Source organism: Papio anubis, chromosome 4, assembly GCF_008728515.1.
Source record: "Papio anubis isolate 15944 chromosome 4, Panubis1.0, whole genome shotgun sequence".
NCBI classification, from domain to species: domain Eukaryota; kingdom Metazoa; phylum Chordata; class Mammalia; order Primates; family Cercopithecidae; genus Papio; species Papio anubis.
The window spans coordinates 30,703,506-30,716,574 of NC_044979.1; the positions used below are offsets into that span (position 1 = coordinate 30,703,506).

Sequence of the window (13,069 nt, forward strand, 5' to 3'; positions counted from 1 at the left end):
CAGTGTCCCTGCCCCTTCCCACCCTCTGTCATCAAATACAGATCTGCACACATCAAGATATTAAACAGGCAGCTATATCAGCACGATCTGGAACTTGCTTATGATCCCAGCACTGCATAAAAGAGACTGCTCATCCATTTTTATTAAAAACATTCAGAATATTCTACCTTCCCTATGCTATCACTAAAGTGCAGCTCTGTGACTGTCCATGCTTTTTTTTTTTTTTTTTTTTTTGAGGGGGTCACTCTTTCCAATGAATAACAGATAATTAAATTCTTTAACATATAAGCAGAGATTTCAAATAAAGTTTATGGACAGCTCAGACTCAGGGGCCACCTTTACTGTATGCTTAGTGTGCCATCAACCACTTCCAAGAATCAATTTTCTGAGGCCCTTTTCCTCAGATAATCAGAGTCCTGAGCTGATTATTCTCTCTACATTGCCTTTCAGCTCTCCTCCTGTTGATAATCAAAGAAACACATTTTCTCCTACGAACTTTCATTAAGAGCACCAATATGGGAACTCTTAAGGATTAAATGGAAACTAAGCAGTCCGGGCTAGCAGCCCCACACCGCCTTACTTGTAATATAATGGCAAGTTACTTCTCCAGAGCTACAGTTCAGGGGCCGAATACAAGAGCAGGGTGGGCTTAGCCAGGAGCTGGACCTGTGTCCCACTGAGAGCTTGTGGCGAGGTCTCAGGAGATTCTAAAGCCCTCACAAGAGAGCAGCTTAACAAGATAACTCAGCTTTTAAGTGATAGAGGCAGCCTCCTGGCCTCTGGGCTGTGAAAGGGCTCACCTGCCAAGAGCAATAATTCAAGTAATTACCACACACAATAATAGGTCACCGTGGGATTTCAGGACCCAGGTACTCGGGAGTGTCCCTCTACCTTACACACGGGGAGGAATAGAATGCACCACTTTTCTCATTCAAACTTGTGACAAAGTCCCGATAGGCAAGTAGATAAATTTCACTTGGCACAGTGATTCTGTTTTGGGTTATTACTAAAAATTTTTTTAATGTCTTTGTATTAAAGGCTATAAAACAGTGATTTCCCCTCTCCTGGAACAGAATTCCTAAGGCTGAAAATAACATCACATTAGTTATTTCAGAGACTGGAAACAAATACCTCTAAATCGCTCCCTCCCACCGCAAGACTCCACTGCAGTGGTCCCTATACCTATCACCACGGCCCTCCTTGAATAAAGTCTGCCTTACCATCTTTAACAAGTGTCATGAATATTTTTTCTTTAATAGTGACTTTCCATTTTCAATAGTGAAATTTAAGTTGCCTTTAAAAATAAAATTACTTAAATCTTAAAAATTGTTGACTGTCAGCCGGGCACGGTGATTCACGCCTATAATCCCAGTACTTCGGGAGGCCGAGGCGGGCGGATCACGAGGTCAAGAGATTGACACCATCCTGGCTAACATGGTGAAACCCTGTCTCTACTAAAAATACAAAAAAAATTAGCCAGGTGTGGTGGCGGGCGCCTGTAGTCCCAGTTACTCGGGAGGCTGAGGCAGGAGAATGGCATGAACCCAGGAGACAGAGCTTGCAGTGAGCCAAGATTGTGCCACTGCACTCCAGCCTGGGCAACAGAGAGAGACTCCACCTCAAAAAAAAAAAAAAAAATTGTTGACTGTCAAAAAGATTTCCAAAACTCAATGAAGTGATATGTCAAAGCCATTGTAGGAGTACAGAAACATGCGAAGCCTGGGAAACTTTGGGTAAACCAATACCAGGATTAGGATGAGCACTTCCCAATACCCAGAAAGGCTGCAAACCAGATCCCCTGGTCCAGTGACATCTCCCCAAACAACTCTAAAAAAACGAGTGTTCTCCATGCCAGATAGTGTCATTCTTACTACAACCTACCACCCTGAAAAGGACAAACAACTGTTTTGTTTTTCTTCTGTAGTCACATAAACATTTCTGATACCAACTGTGTGTGGGTTTTTTTCCACACCAAGCAATCCTCTAATTCTCTGCAGACACCAACTGGGTGTTCTACAACTCAATTCAATTCAATTCAGACACTGTCTTCCTGGAATTCGTGTCAGATCCCACAAGTTAAAGGGGCCATCACACAAGACTCCCCCCACTGCAGATGCCAAGTTCAAGCCACCCTTAATGACTGACCAGCTATAAATTAGGGGTTCTCATGAGCCTCTTCTCAAGTTCATTAATTTGCTAGAATAGCTCACAGAACTCTGGAAAACAGCTTACTTACTAGTAAGTAGATTTATAAAAGTATACAACTCAGGAACAGCCAGATGGAAGAGATACCTAAGGTAATATATGGGGGGCGGAGTGCACAGCCTCCATACCCTCTCTGGGCACACCACCCTCTCAGCACCTCCCCCTTTTCCCCAACCCCAAAGCTCTCCAAACCCCATCATTTAAGGAGGTAACACAGGCATGATTTATTAAATCACTGGCCATCAGTGATTGAACATGATCTCTAGCAACCAGGCCTCACTCACACTTAGGAGCTCCCCAGAGTCACTCATTAACTCAAGTGTGGTTCAAAGGGGGCTTGTTTGCTGGGCAGAATGGCTCACGCCTGTAATCCCAACACTTTGGGAGGTGAAGGGACGAGGATCACTTGAGCCCAGGAGTTCAAGACCAGCCTGGGCAGCACAGAGAGACCCCGTCTCTACAAAAAATACAAAAATTAGCCAGAGGATCCCTTAAGTCCGGCAGGCTGAGGCTGCAGTGAGTTGTGATCGCACCACTGCACTCCAGCCTGAGCAACAGAGTGAGACCTTGTCTCCAAAAAAGCAAAAAAGAAATGACTAGAGTTTTAGGAGCTCTGTGCCAAGAAGACCACAACCAGATATATATTTCTTTTTACATCACAATATCACATACCACCTTCTTATCCAAGAAGAAAAAGGAAAAAGAGGAAAAGCTATGAGCCTGCAAATAGGAAAAAAGTCAGACTTCTCTCACGTGACTTTGCCTCTCACCTCCACCTGTCATCTGCACTTTAGGACGTCAAAAATTTCCTTAGTCATGGAACTCTCCAGGACCCAGAGAAAGCAGACAAAAACAAAGCCAAAAGGGACCTACTCCACCTGTCAGTACTAAGACCTTAAGACACCTGGGGTTGGGGGGGGGTGAGCAACCAATTAATAAGTACAGTAAGGCCAGGTGTGGTGGCTTACACCTGTAATTCCAACATTTTGGGAGGCCGAGGTGGGCGGATCACAAGGTAAGGAGATCGAGACCATCCTGGCCAACATGGTGAAACCCCATCTCTACTAAAATACAAAAAAAAAAAAAAAATTACCTGGGCATGGTGGCATGCACCTGTAGTCCCAGCTACTTGGGAGGCTGAGGCAGGGGAATCGCTTGAACCTGAGAGGTGCAGAGGTGGAGGTTTCAGTGAGCCGAGATTGTGCCACTGCACTCCAGCCTGGAGACAGAGAGAGACTCCATCTCCAAAAAAAAAAGAAAAAGAAAAAAAAGAAGTACAGTAGGCCCTCACATCCGTGGATTCAACCAACCATGGGTCAACAATATTCAGGAAAAAAAAAGTAAGAGTAACAATGCAACAATAAAAAAAATTAAAAACCAATAAAATATAGCAATTATCTACATAGTATTTACACTGTATTAGGTATTATTAGTAACACAGACATGATTGAAAGCATACAGGAGCCTGGGCACAGTGGCTCACCCCCCTATAATTCTAGCACTTTTGGAGGCTGAGGTGGGAGGATCATTTTCAGCCCAGGAGTTCAACACCAGCCTGGGCAAGATAGGGAGACCCCATCTCCACAAAAAATGTATTAGCCAGGTGTGATGGCATGTACCTGTAGTCCCAGCTACTGAGGGGGCTGAGGTGGGAGGATCACTTGAGCCCAGGAGGTTGAGGCTGCAGTAAGCCATGATTGTACCACTGTACTCTAGCCTGGGTGACAGAGAGATTCTGTCTCAAAAAATAAAATAAAATAAAATAAGATAAAAGAGGTTGTGCATGGGTTATGTGCAAATACTATCCCATTTTATACAAGGGACTTGAGCATCTCCAGATTTTGGTATTGGGGGGTTGGGGAAGTCTTGGAACCAAATATCAAGGGACAACTGTCATTATTTACCAAGGCCCAGGTGCTGGGTGGGCCCTGCGCTCTATAGAAAAGGTAAAGTGGCTTTCAGGAATAGTCTTATCGGGGAAATAAAACTACCAAGCGTAAAAAAACTATTGAGTAATGAACTATTAAGCAGTATTTTACCCTAAATTTTATCTAACATGACACCTGTAAGAAATAAACAGGTAAGGTACAAGTAAAGCACCCCAACCACTACCAAAAACAAAAAAGGTTACAAAAAAGGTACTAGTGGCTGCACTTTTAGAATCTATCTTATACAAATGCTAGCATCAGAGCACAGAGATATACAGTTCTGTCAGTGCAATAGTGCTTAGAATTATGAAAAGCTAAAAACAACATACATCAACAGAAAAATAGATAATATACATCCAAACTGTGGAATACTGCTCAACCATTAAAAAAGAATGAGGTAGATCTATGACAGAAAGATAGTCATGACAACTTACTAAAATAAGAAAATTGCCAAACACACAAGAGATTGACCCTATTTCAGTTTCTTTTAAAAAGGAGGAGAGGGTATGTATCTGTATGAAACATTCTGGAAGCAAATATACCGTTGACATTTGCTGGGAGGATGAGAATGAATGGTAGAAAACTGAGGGGCAAGGAGGGCAGACAGAGAGACTTGTTTTTTTCTTTTTCTTTTTTTTGAGACTGTGTCTCCCTCTGCTGCCCAGGCTATAGTACAGTGGCGTGTTCTTGGCTCACTGCAACCTCCACCTCCCGAGTTCAAGAGATTCTTATCCCTCAGCCTCCCGAGTAACTGGGATTACAGGCACGCACCACCATGCCCAGCTACGTTTTGTATTTTTAGTAGAGATGGGGTCTTGCCATGTTGGCCAGGCTGGTCTCGAACTCCTAATCTCAAGTGATCTAACCACCTCGGCTTCCCAAAGTGCTGAGATTACACGCGTGGGCCACCACGCCCAGCCAGGGATTTTTGTTTTTGACTTCATACCTCTCTACTGCTTGAAATTTTAACAGCAAGTTGAGTATAGAAATACCAATTATTCAATTACTAACACTGGATGACACCCACCTGAACGTTTTGAAGGAATTCCAGGATAAACTGGAAAACTGTTGACCAAAATGAAAAAGGCCATCAAGGGAACTGTAAATGTGACCCCTAATCATAAGGACCTCATAAGACCTGAGAATTATTTTTACTTCCATATTAGACAAGCTAGTGAAATACAAAGACTAAGACCACTGAGTAGATCATTTGCAGTTTTAGTGTTGTTAAGAATGGGCCTATGAATAAGAAACAGGAGAGATCCAAAAGGCCTAAGGATGAGACTCCTCAGGATTGCAAGAACAGAAAGTGAGGAATGTAAAATCTTAGTTTTGTAAATGACACTAAAGACTTCCATTGAAATAATGTGCCAAGTTATTGGTGCCAAATTATAGGAAGATCCTGGGAATCTATGCAAACAGAAGGAAAAGTGGCAGATGAGTGTTAAAATGAGCATATGGCCTACATCAGGCATATAAAACAACTTCTCAGCTGTCAGCTGTGACCTAGGAATAGCATCTGAGTCACTATAAGTGGACCCTGAGGACCCCAGCCCAATATTGAGCCACAAATTAAAAACAAAGTGTCCTGGGAACCATCAAGACAAATGCGGAGAGAGAGAAACCACTATCCTCCTCTCATAAAATTCTGGTGCACCCACCCCCACATACATACATTTCATTTATCATTCATGTCCTACCCTTCAACTATAAACAGTACAGAAGACAAGATCAGTGGATCTCACAAGCCAGCCCCAGATCAATCCCAAACTGATTCTTTCAGAATAGCCTAGGAGTGGCTTTTTTTGAAAATGACCTTTCCAGGCCAGTCCCAGAGCTTCTAATTCAATGCCTGGGAAAAGTCTTCTAGGTTGTCCTGATGTGATGACCTGTTTAGGAAATCACTGGGCTCCTTTCTCTCACTCTGAATCTACTCCCAGAAAGGATTTAAAGTTTACCATAAAAAATAAAGTAAAGAAACCATGTGAGCAACTGCCAAGAATTGATTAAAATGATTCCTATACAGGTTGAGCATCCCTAATCCAAAAATCCAAAATCTGAAACACTAACATAATATTCAAAGGAAATGCTCATTGGAGCATTTTGAATATCAGATGTTCTGGCTCCAAGCAAGAACAGAGCTCAGGACCCTATTAGCCTGCACACTCCCAATCAAGAGCAGGAAAAGATAGACTCTCCCTATGAGCCAGGGGCTCCCTAAGTTCCCTCCTCTCCCCTTCCTTTCTCAATTCAAGATCTGCTGCACCAGGAAAATGTCAGGGTGTTCTGAAGCAGAGATAGGACTAGGTGAATAAAATCCACCAGAACCATGTTCCTCTGGGTCTCAAGCAACACTCCCACTGGTTTATCCTCATACACTACTGAAAGGAAACCAAGAACTCCCCTTACTTCTATCTATCTTCTATCCACTCCACCATTCAATCATTTAGTCTCATTCTAACTTTCTGGTCTTCCACATCAGAAAACCGTATTTCCACTAACCTGCTTTCTCAAAATAAAGATTTTTTTAAAAAAAGAATACGAACAGAAAATCTGCTTTATGCAAGATAAGCAGCAATTCAAAGTCAAGCCCTTAAGGTATGAGATTTCTCAGCTTTGTTTCAGCATGCCTAAATGAAATGTAACACAGGGTTTCTTATAAAATCACAGCCTTATGGTACTGGAAGATGCTTAGAGACAATGCATCCAGTAACCTCATGTTAAGACAGTTTGAGGTGGAATATCTTACCCAACATTACCCAAATGGCAGCACCCAGGCCAGAACTTGTGTCCCCTGACTTCTGGCCCAATGGTCTCTTCTCTCTAACACTCTGCTTCCCAGGGACAAAGTTAATAAATTAGATTACTAACTTTAAGCACAGATGCCTTAAATCTCCTTTATTCCTCTTGTTACACACGAAGCTGGTGCTACAAGACCGTCCCAAGCAGACTACTGGCCAAATAAACAGAACTGAGAACTCAAGGAGCCTCAAAATTTGTTGAGGAATAGGGAGGAGATGGTACCTTAAATCACACATGATAAGCATATAAGTGAAGAAAATGTGCCAAGCCAGTTTATATCATAGATTACACATTTCAAAAATGGCATCTGAAAATGACATCAACATTTTAATTAATTTTATTTTTCCCATAAGTTGCTTAACTTCCTAACTTTTAAAAAATACCAACTGAAACCACTATTCATTTTTTCTTAAACATCAGAGTGAAGAAAAAGATTATTAATTTATCATATTGAGTCTAATGAAAATAAGTGAAATCCCGTAACATTCCATCTATATCAAATGTTCATAACCTGTGATTCCACATAAATGTCCGCTGCAAAAGCAAAAAGCATATGTCAGTCTCCCAAGAGAGGAAGTAGCAATAGAAACTAAGTGTGTACCCATCTCCCAGCAAGAAATAAGAGGAAAAGCCAGATAAGCCCAGTAACAGTTGAATCCCTTTACTGCATTTCTTTTCCCTCATAACGGCACAAAATTTCCTACAGTACCTATGCTCTTCTTGGAGAAACGAAATAAATCCAAAGACCAGACTCCAAAGACTCCCCTGTTAGAACCACATCTGTCAGATGGGTAGCTAGCCTATGCTCAGAAGTGAGTGGACAACAAGCCTTAGATAACCTTGTTACCTCAATTCAATAACCTGGCCAATTTTCTCTGCTAAACCTACAAACGGAAACCACAATTTTCATTTGCTACCCAAATTTCATCCTCGAAGTAAACTGGGGGCATAGACTTCACCAAATCATTTGCCCACTATTGCCAGAACTAGTCACTGACCTCAGAAGTTCCCACCCAGGTTAATGAGCCACAGGGTGGGTGAGCCAGTTCTTACCTGATAGATAGTTTTGATCCCTGATGCATGCTACTTTGTTTTTCACTAACTAGGCAAAAAAGTACTGCCAGAGGCTACAGCAGCAGTAAATTCCACCTAGTAACAAAATGCTAACAGAAGCATAAACAACGACAAGTTCTAGATGCTATTTAGCTCTTATTAAGCCTACTCTTGGCATTTTTTTTTTCATCCATGTTTTTCCCTCAATTAGAAGAAAAATAGTGACTTTGGGAATACACAGGACTAGCTGATAGTCAGAAGATCTTAGTGTTAATCCTATTAGAAACAAGCCTATGACTAAGTATTTTTTCTTATCAGTCTCCCATTCTTTTTTTTTTTTTTTTTTTTTTTTGAGACAGAGTCTCACTCTGTCACCCAGGCTGGAGTGCAATGGCCAGATCTCAGTTCACTGCAACCTCCACCTCGCAGATACAAGTGATTCTCCTGCCTCAGCCTCTGGAGTACCTGGGACTACAGGCACATGCCACCATGCCTGGCTAATTTTTTTTGTATTTTTAGTAGAGACGGGGTCTCATCATGTTGGTCAGGCTAGTCTCAAACTCCTGAACTCAGGTGGTCTGCCTGCTTCGGCCTCCCAAAGTGCTGGGATTACAGGCATGAGCCACTGTGCCCAGCCTCCCATTCTTAACATTTATTCAGTGTACTTCATGTCACTGATTAGCCAGGTGTGGTAGCACGCACCTGTACTCCTAGCTACTCAGGAGGCTGAAGCAGGAGGATCCCTTGAGCTCAGGAGTTCAAGGCTGCAATGAGCCATGATTGTGCCACTGCATTCCAGCCTGGTAACTAAGTGAAATCCTGACTAGAAAAAAAAAAAAAAGAAGAAGAAATCATCAATGGTGGAAACCCCAGGGACTTTGCGCTTGCTGTTCCTTTGGCCAGGAATGCACTTCCTTTATGGTTAGTATTTGATGTCCATCAGATCTCAGCACAAATGCCATCTTCTGAGAATTCTTTCCTAAACACAGTATCTAAAGGACCCACCCTCTCCCTTACTACCAACCACTCTGTCCCAGTTCCCTACCTGGTTTCACTATCTTGTATGATCATGCTTATTTCTTGTTAACTTCTTTATTGTCTGACTCCTCCATAAGCCACAAGGACAGAAATTTGATCTACTTTTTAAATTCTGTTTCTCCAATGCCCAGAGAGAGCTTGACAGATAGCAGATGATCAATAAATATTTGTTCAGGAAAGAAAGGAAGTATAATTGCTTCTGATTCTGTTTCATTAGTTACCATACTGCTAACATAACTAGAGCCAGATAGGTGCTTCCTTTTGACAGAAAAATGACAGAAAACCTTTAAGATACAGTAAAAATTTAGTGTTCCTTTACTTACAATCTTGATTAAAAGCTACCAGGCTTACCTGCCGGGAAATGGGCATTTTAAGACCACAGGGGAAAAGCCTTCCATACTGGCCTATGTACTTCTTTATAAATGGCCCTTCTAAAATATTATTATTCAGCTACCTTATCCTTTGGAATAGTAGAAGGATATTTCAAGTAGCTTAGGAAAGGTGGGTTTTGTTTGTTTTTTCCTGAATTGGGGGAACCCGCCCCCAATATTTCAACATAGCCGGTCCCTCTGTTCGGGGTCCCTGACTTCCCGCAACATTCCTGCATGAGCTAAGTACACGTAGGAAAGAGCAGGTCAACAAACTACTCTACCCCCACTGAACTTTTCAAAGACACACACTTCTTAGTTCAGAAACCTAAGGGGCCAAGCACAGCGGCTCACATCTGTAATCCCAGTACTTTGGGAGGCCAAGGCGGGCAGACAGCTTGAGGCCAGGAGTTCAAGACCAGTCAACATGGTAAAACCATGTCTCTACTAAAAATACAAAAATTAGCTAGGCATGCTGACGCGCGCCTGTAATCCCAGCTACTCAGGAGGCTGAGGCAGGAGAATGGCTTGAACCCAAGAGGTGGAGGTTGCAGTGAGCCAAGATAGTGCCACTGCAATCTAGCCTGGGCGACAGAGCGAGACTCTGTCTTAAGAAAAAGACAAAAAGAAAAGAAAAAGAAAGAAACCTAAGAAACATTTAGCTATAATTAACTAAATTATAGGTAGCATTTCCTAGAGGTTGTACACTGAAGGAATCTCCACTAAGTTACCCGGCAAGAAGTCTACATCTTGCTTTACAACAACCTGACAGCACAAGTCCCACTGAAGGAGAAAATTATGGCCCTTTCCTCCCTTGTGTCAATTTGCCTTGGTCACCCAGTGAGAATCATGGTTCTTAGTATAAAACAAAAGACTGGCAGAGGCATTCCTTTCCCCTTCTGAGGCAAGTAAGTCGGTGGGGGAGGGTAAGTTGAAATGGGAACTGGGTTTTGGCACTGTCCGTCCTCCCTTTAGCCTTCCACACCATAAGCAGGATAAGATATGCTGCCTCCATGGCTGCTTCCGATAAGCATATAAGATTCAAGAATTCAAGATTCATTCTGCTTTTGCAAACGCTTGACAATAAATGTGAACATATCCAAAGAGAAAAGAACAGAGAGTAAACCAGGTCAGTAAAACCAGAGAAAATAGCCATTTCTAAGCTAAGTGGGGGTGACTCGATTATACTAAGTACCCCAACACTTCTCCCAACCTCATCTACTTAACATCTGCTGACAATATTCTGTTGCAGTTAAAGAATATCAAGTAAATTATTCAAAGAAACCTAGATTTTAAATCCTTCAGGGTTTCGAGAAAATAAGATCTGATTTGATAGAAGACACGTATTTATCCAGGTTATATTTTGGCCACCCACATATTTCCAAGTCTCATCCCAACTCAGAAAATACAAATCCATCTTCAGTTTTTCCATCATCTTTACTGATTTTTTCTGTAACAGAACAACTCCAAAATGTCTGTATCAACTTACTGTCCACTTCCTCCTTAAATATTCCAGAACCAACTCTGTTCCTTCACCCCCACTCTCAACAGCAGACACAGGTGTTAACATCACCCTCGTTTTTAAAAAATTAGTCAAAGTGTTTTACAACTGGATTCCCAAGTTCTTCAACCTTAAACAAAATAATGTAGGACTTAATGGGATAGCAAAGCAGAGACCAGAAGAAACTTGTACCTCTCACGGCCCTACAACACTTTCTTCTGCCAAAAAAAGAGGAAGGACTATTCCTCTTTACAGCGGCAAACTCCAACCCTAGACAATTTCAGACCTTCAGCTCAGCCTGAGTCCAGATAAATCCAAAGAGTTCACAATGAAAAGCGTAGGTCAGTGTTCCAATTTCTACCTCTCTCCCAAAAGGCAGAAAAGTAGTGTCTCCTGTTTTCCTATTCATCAAACTATTTCTTTTTCACTTTCATCTGTCACAGAGCTCCATCTTCCTTTGTAGAGTTCTTGCAAAGCAGTTCCTAGTAGCAATGGAAACTATTACTCTCCAGGAAAATACAACTTTGCTTAGCAGAAGAGCTTCACACAGAGCAATTTGCCAGTGGTCAATTTTTCATTCCAGACAAGGCTTCTAAGCCTGGCACAAATCTGCCTGTCACTCTGCAGTTCACTCAGCTTCCCTCCCCTAATCCCTGCCTGTAACTCACCCATCCCCTGTAGTGTGGTCAGAGAAGGCAGTGCAATCTATACTCAGTATGGATGGCTCAAATCACTGAATTGTATATGCCACTTCCCAGACTCAACCATCTTCCACACCATACTCCTATGCGAAGACCATAAGCACCAAATGAAGTCACTTACCATAACAGCGGCTCCTGGACAAAACAAGGAGTAACATCTCATCTTTTCTCAATTATAGACAGCTTCACTTTCCTGCAATTTGTGGCTATGCATCACTGGCCCCACCCTCCATATTATAAAGTAATACCCTGGAGTCGTGAAGTCAGAGACATCATGCATGATATTGAAGAGCATGTGCCGTGGCAGACGGACCCAGGTTTAAGTCTCAGCTCTGCCTCTTATTACCAATATAAGGTACCTATCCTTGGTTAAACTATTCTTTCTAAACCTCAAATTACACACCTGTAAAATGTACCTGACAATCATTATTTACTTGTTAGGTATTATAAGTGAGACAATATGAGCAGAATATTCAGCACAAGACATGACAATAAACACGTAATTGGTGATATTCAGTATCCATGGGGGTAATCTGTGGGCAGTCACTGCACAGAACCCAGACGCCCTAAAAGCCTCCAGCACTGGCAGAAACAAAACTATGTTCAGCCTCATTCTATTCCCATTCCACAAATAGCAAGGAGAAATATCAGAAAGATCCACTCTTTCTTACCGCCAAACCCAACACCGGACAGCCAAGAGATGTTTTTGTTCCTATGGTGAAGGGAAGATCAGTGCAAATGAAAAAGCTAATGAAAGAAGAGTCACTTTAGGATAATCCTTTCATGAGTCAGGTCAGTATTTCGGAGGAAATATACATGCGGATCTTGGAAATTCTCTTCTCATTCAGTTTCTGATCAGTTATGACCCTCCATTATACATAAACAAAAGGAAAAGGCATTTGAAAATCCCAAGAATCGTGGCTGGTGGCAGACTATTACCTTAAGAAACGAGCACATGGAAATTGGGAGAGGGGAATCTTAAAATCGGCTTTACACACACATAAGCTGCAGAACATTTTAATCTTGTGAAAGATCATGGGATAATTAAATGAATTTTTTTAAAAACTGGGTCTTGCTATATTGCCCAGGCTGGTCTCCAACTTCTGGCCTCAAGCGATCCTCCCACCTCAGCCTCCTAAGTGCTGGGATTACCAGCATGAGCCACAGCACCGGGCCTGAAATAGAATTTTTCAAAACTTTCTACAACAGCTAAACTTGTGGAGCTTTGTGAGAAAGCATCACATAGGATATCTGCTGTTGCAGATGGAAATGTCAGAACTGCAGTGTGAAACGACATCTAAAAGTTTACAGTCATCATAAACCAGAAAATTTGGTAAAACCAAGAAATGTCAGGTTCCAAGATTTGGGAGGGTTTTGGGGAGGATAATTGGGAGCTGGTGATAAACTGAATTGATATTATCAAATTATCATGGACCTAGAAGTAAATTGTAAAAATAAACTTTGCAGGTTCAA

The 13,069-nt window shown here is 41.9% G+C and overlaps 1 protein-coding gene across 1 annotated transcript in view; it reads right to left on the reverse strand.

The window, feature by feature from the left end:
* The window catches only part of SND1 (staphylococcal nuclease and tudor domain containing 1), a 438,879-nt gene that overhangs the window by 424,496 nt on the left and 1,314 nt on the right, over positions 1-13,069 (reverse strand). The gene's annotated exons all lie outside the window — the stretch shown is intronic.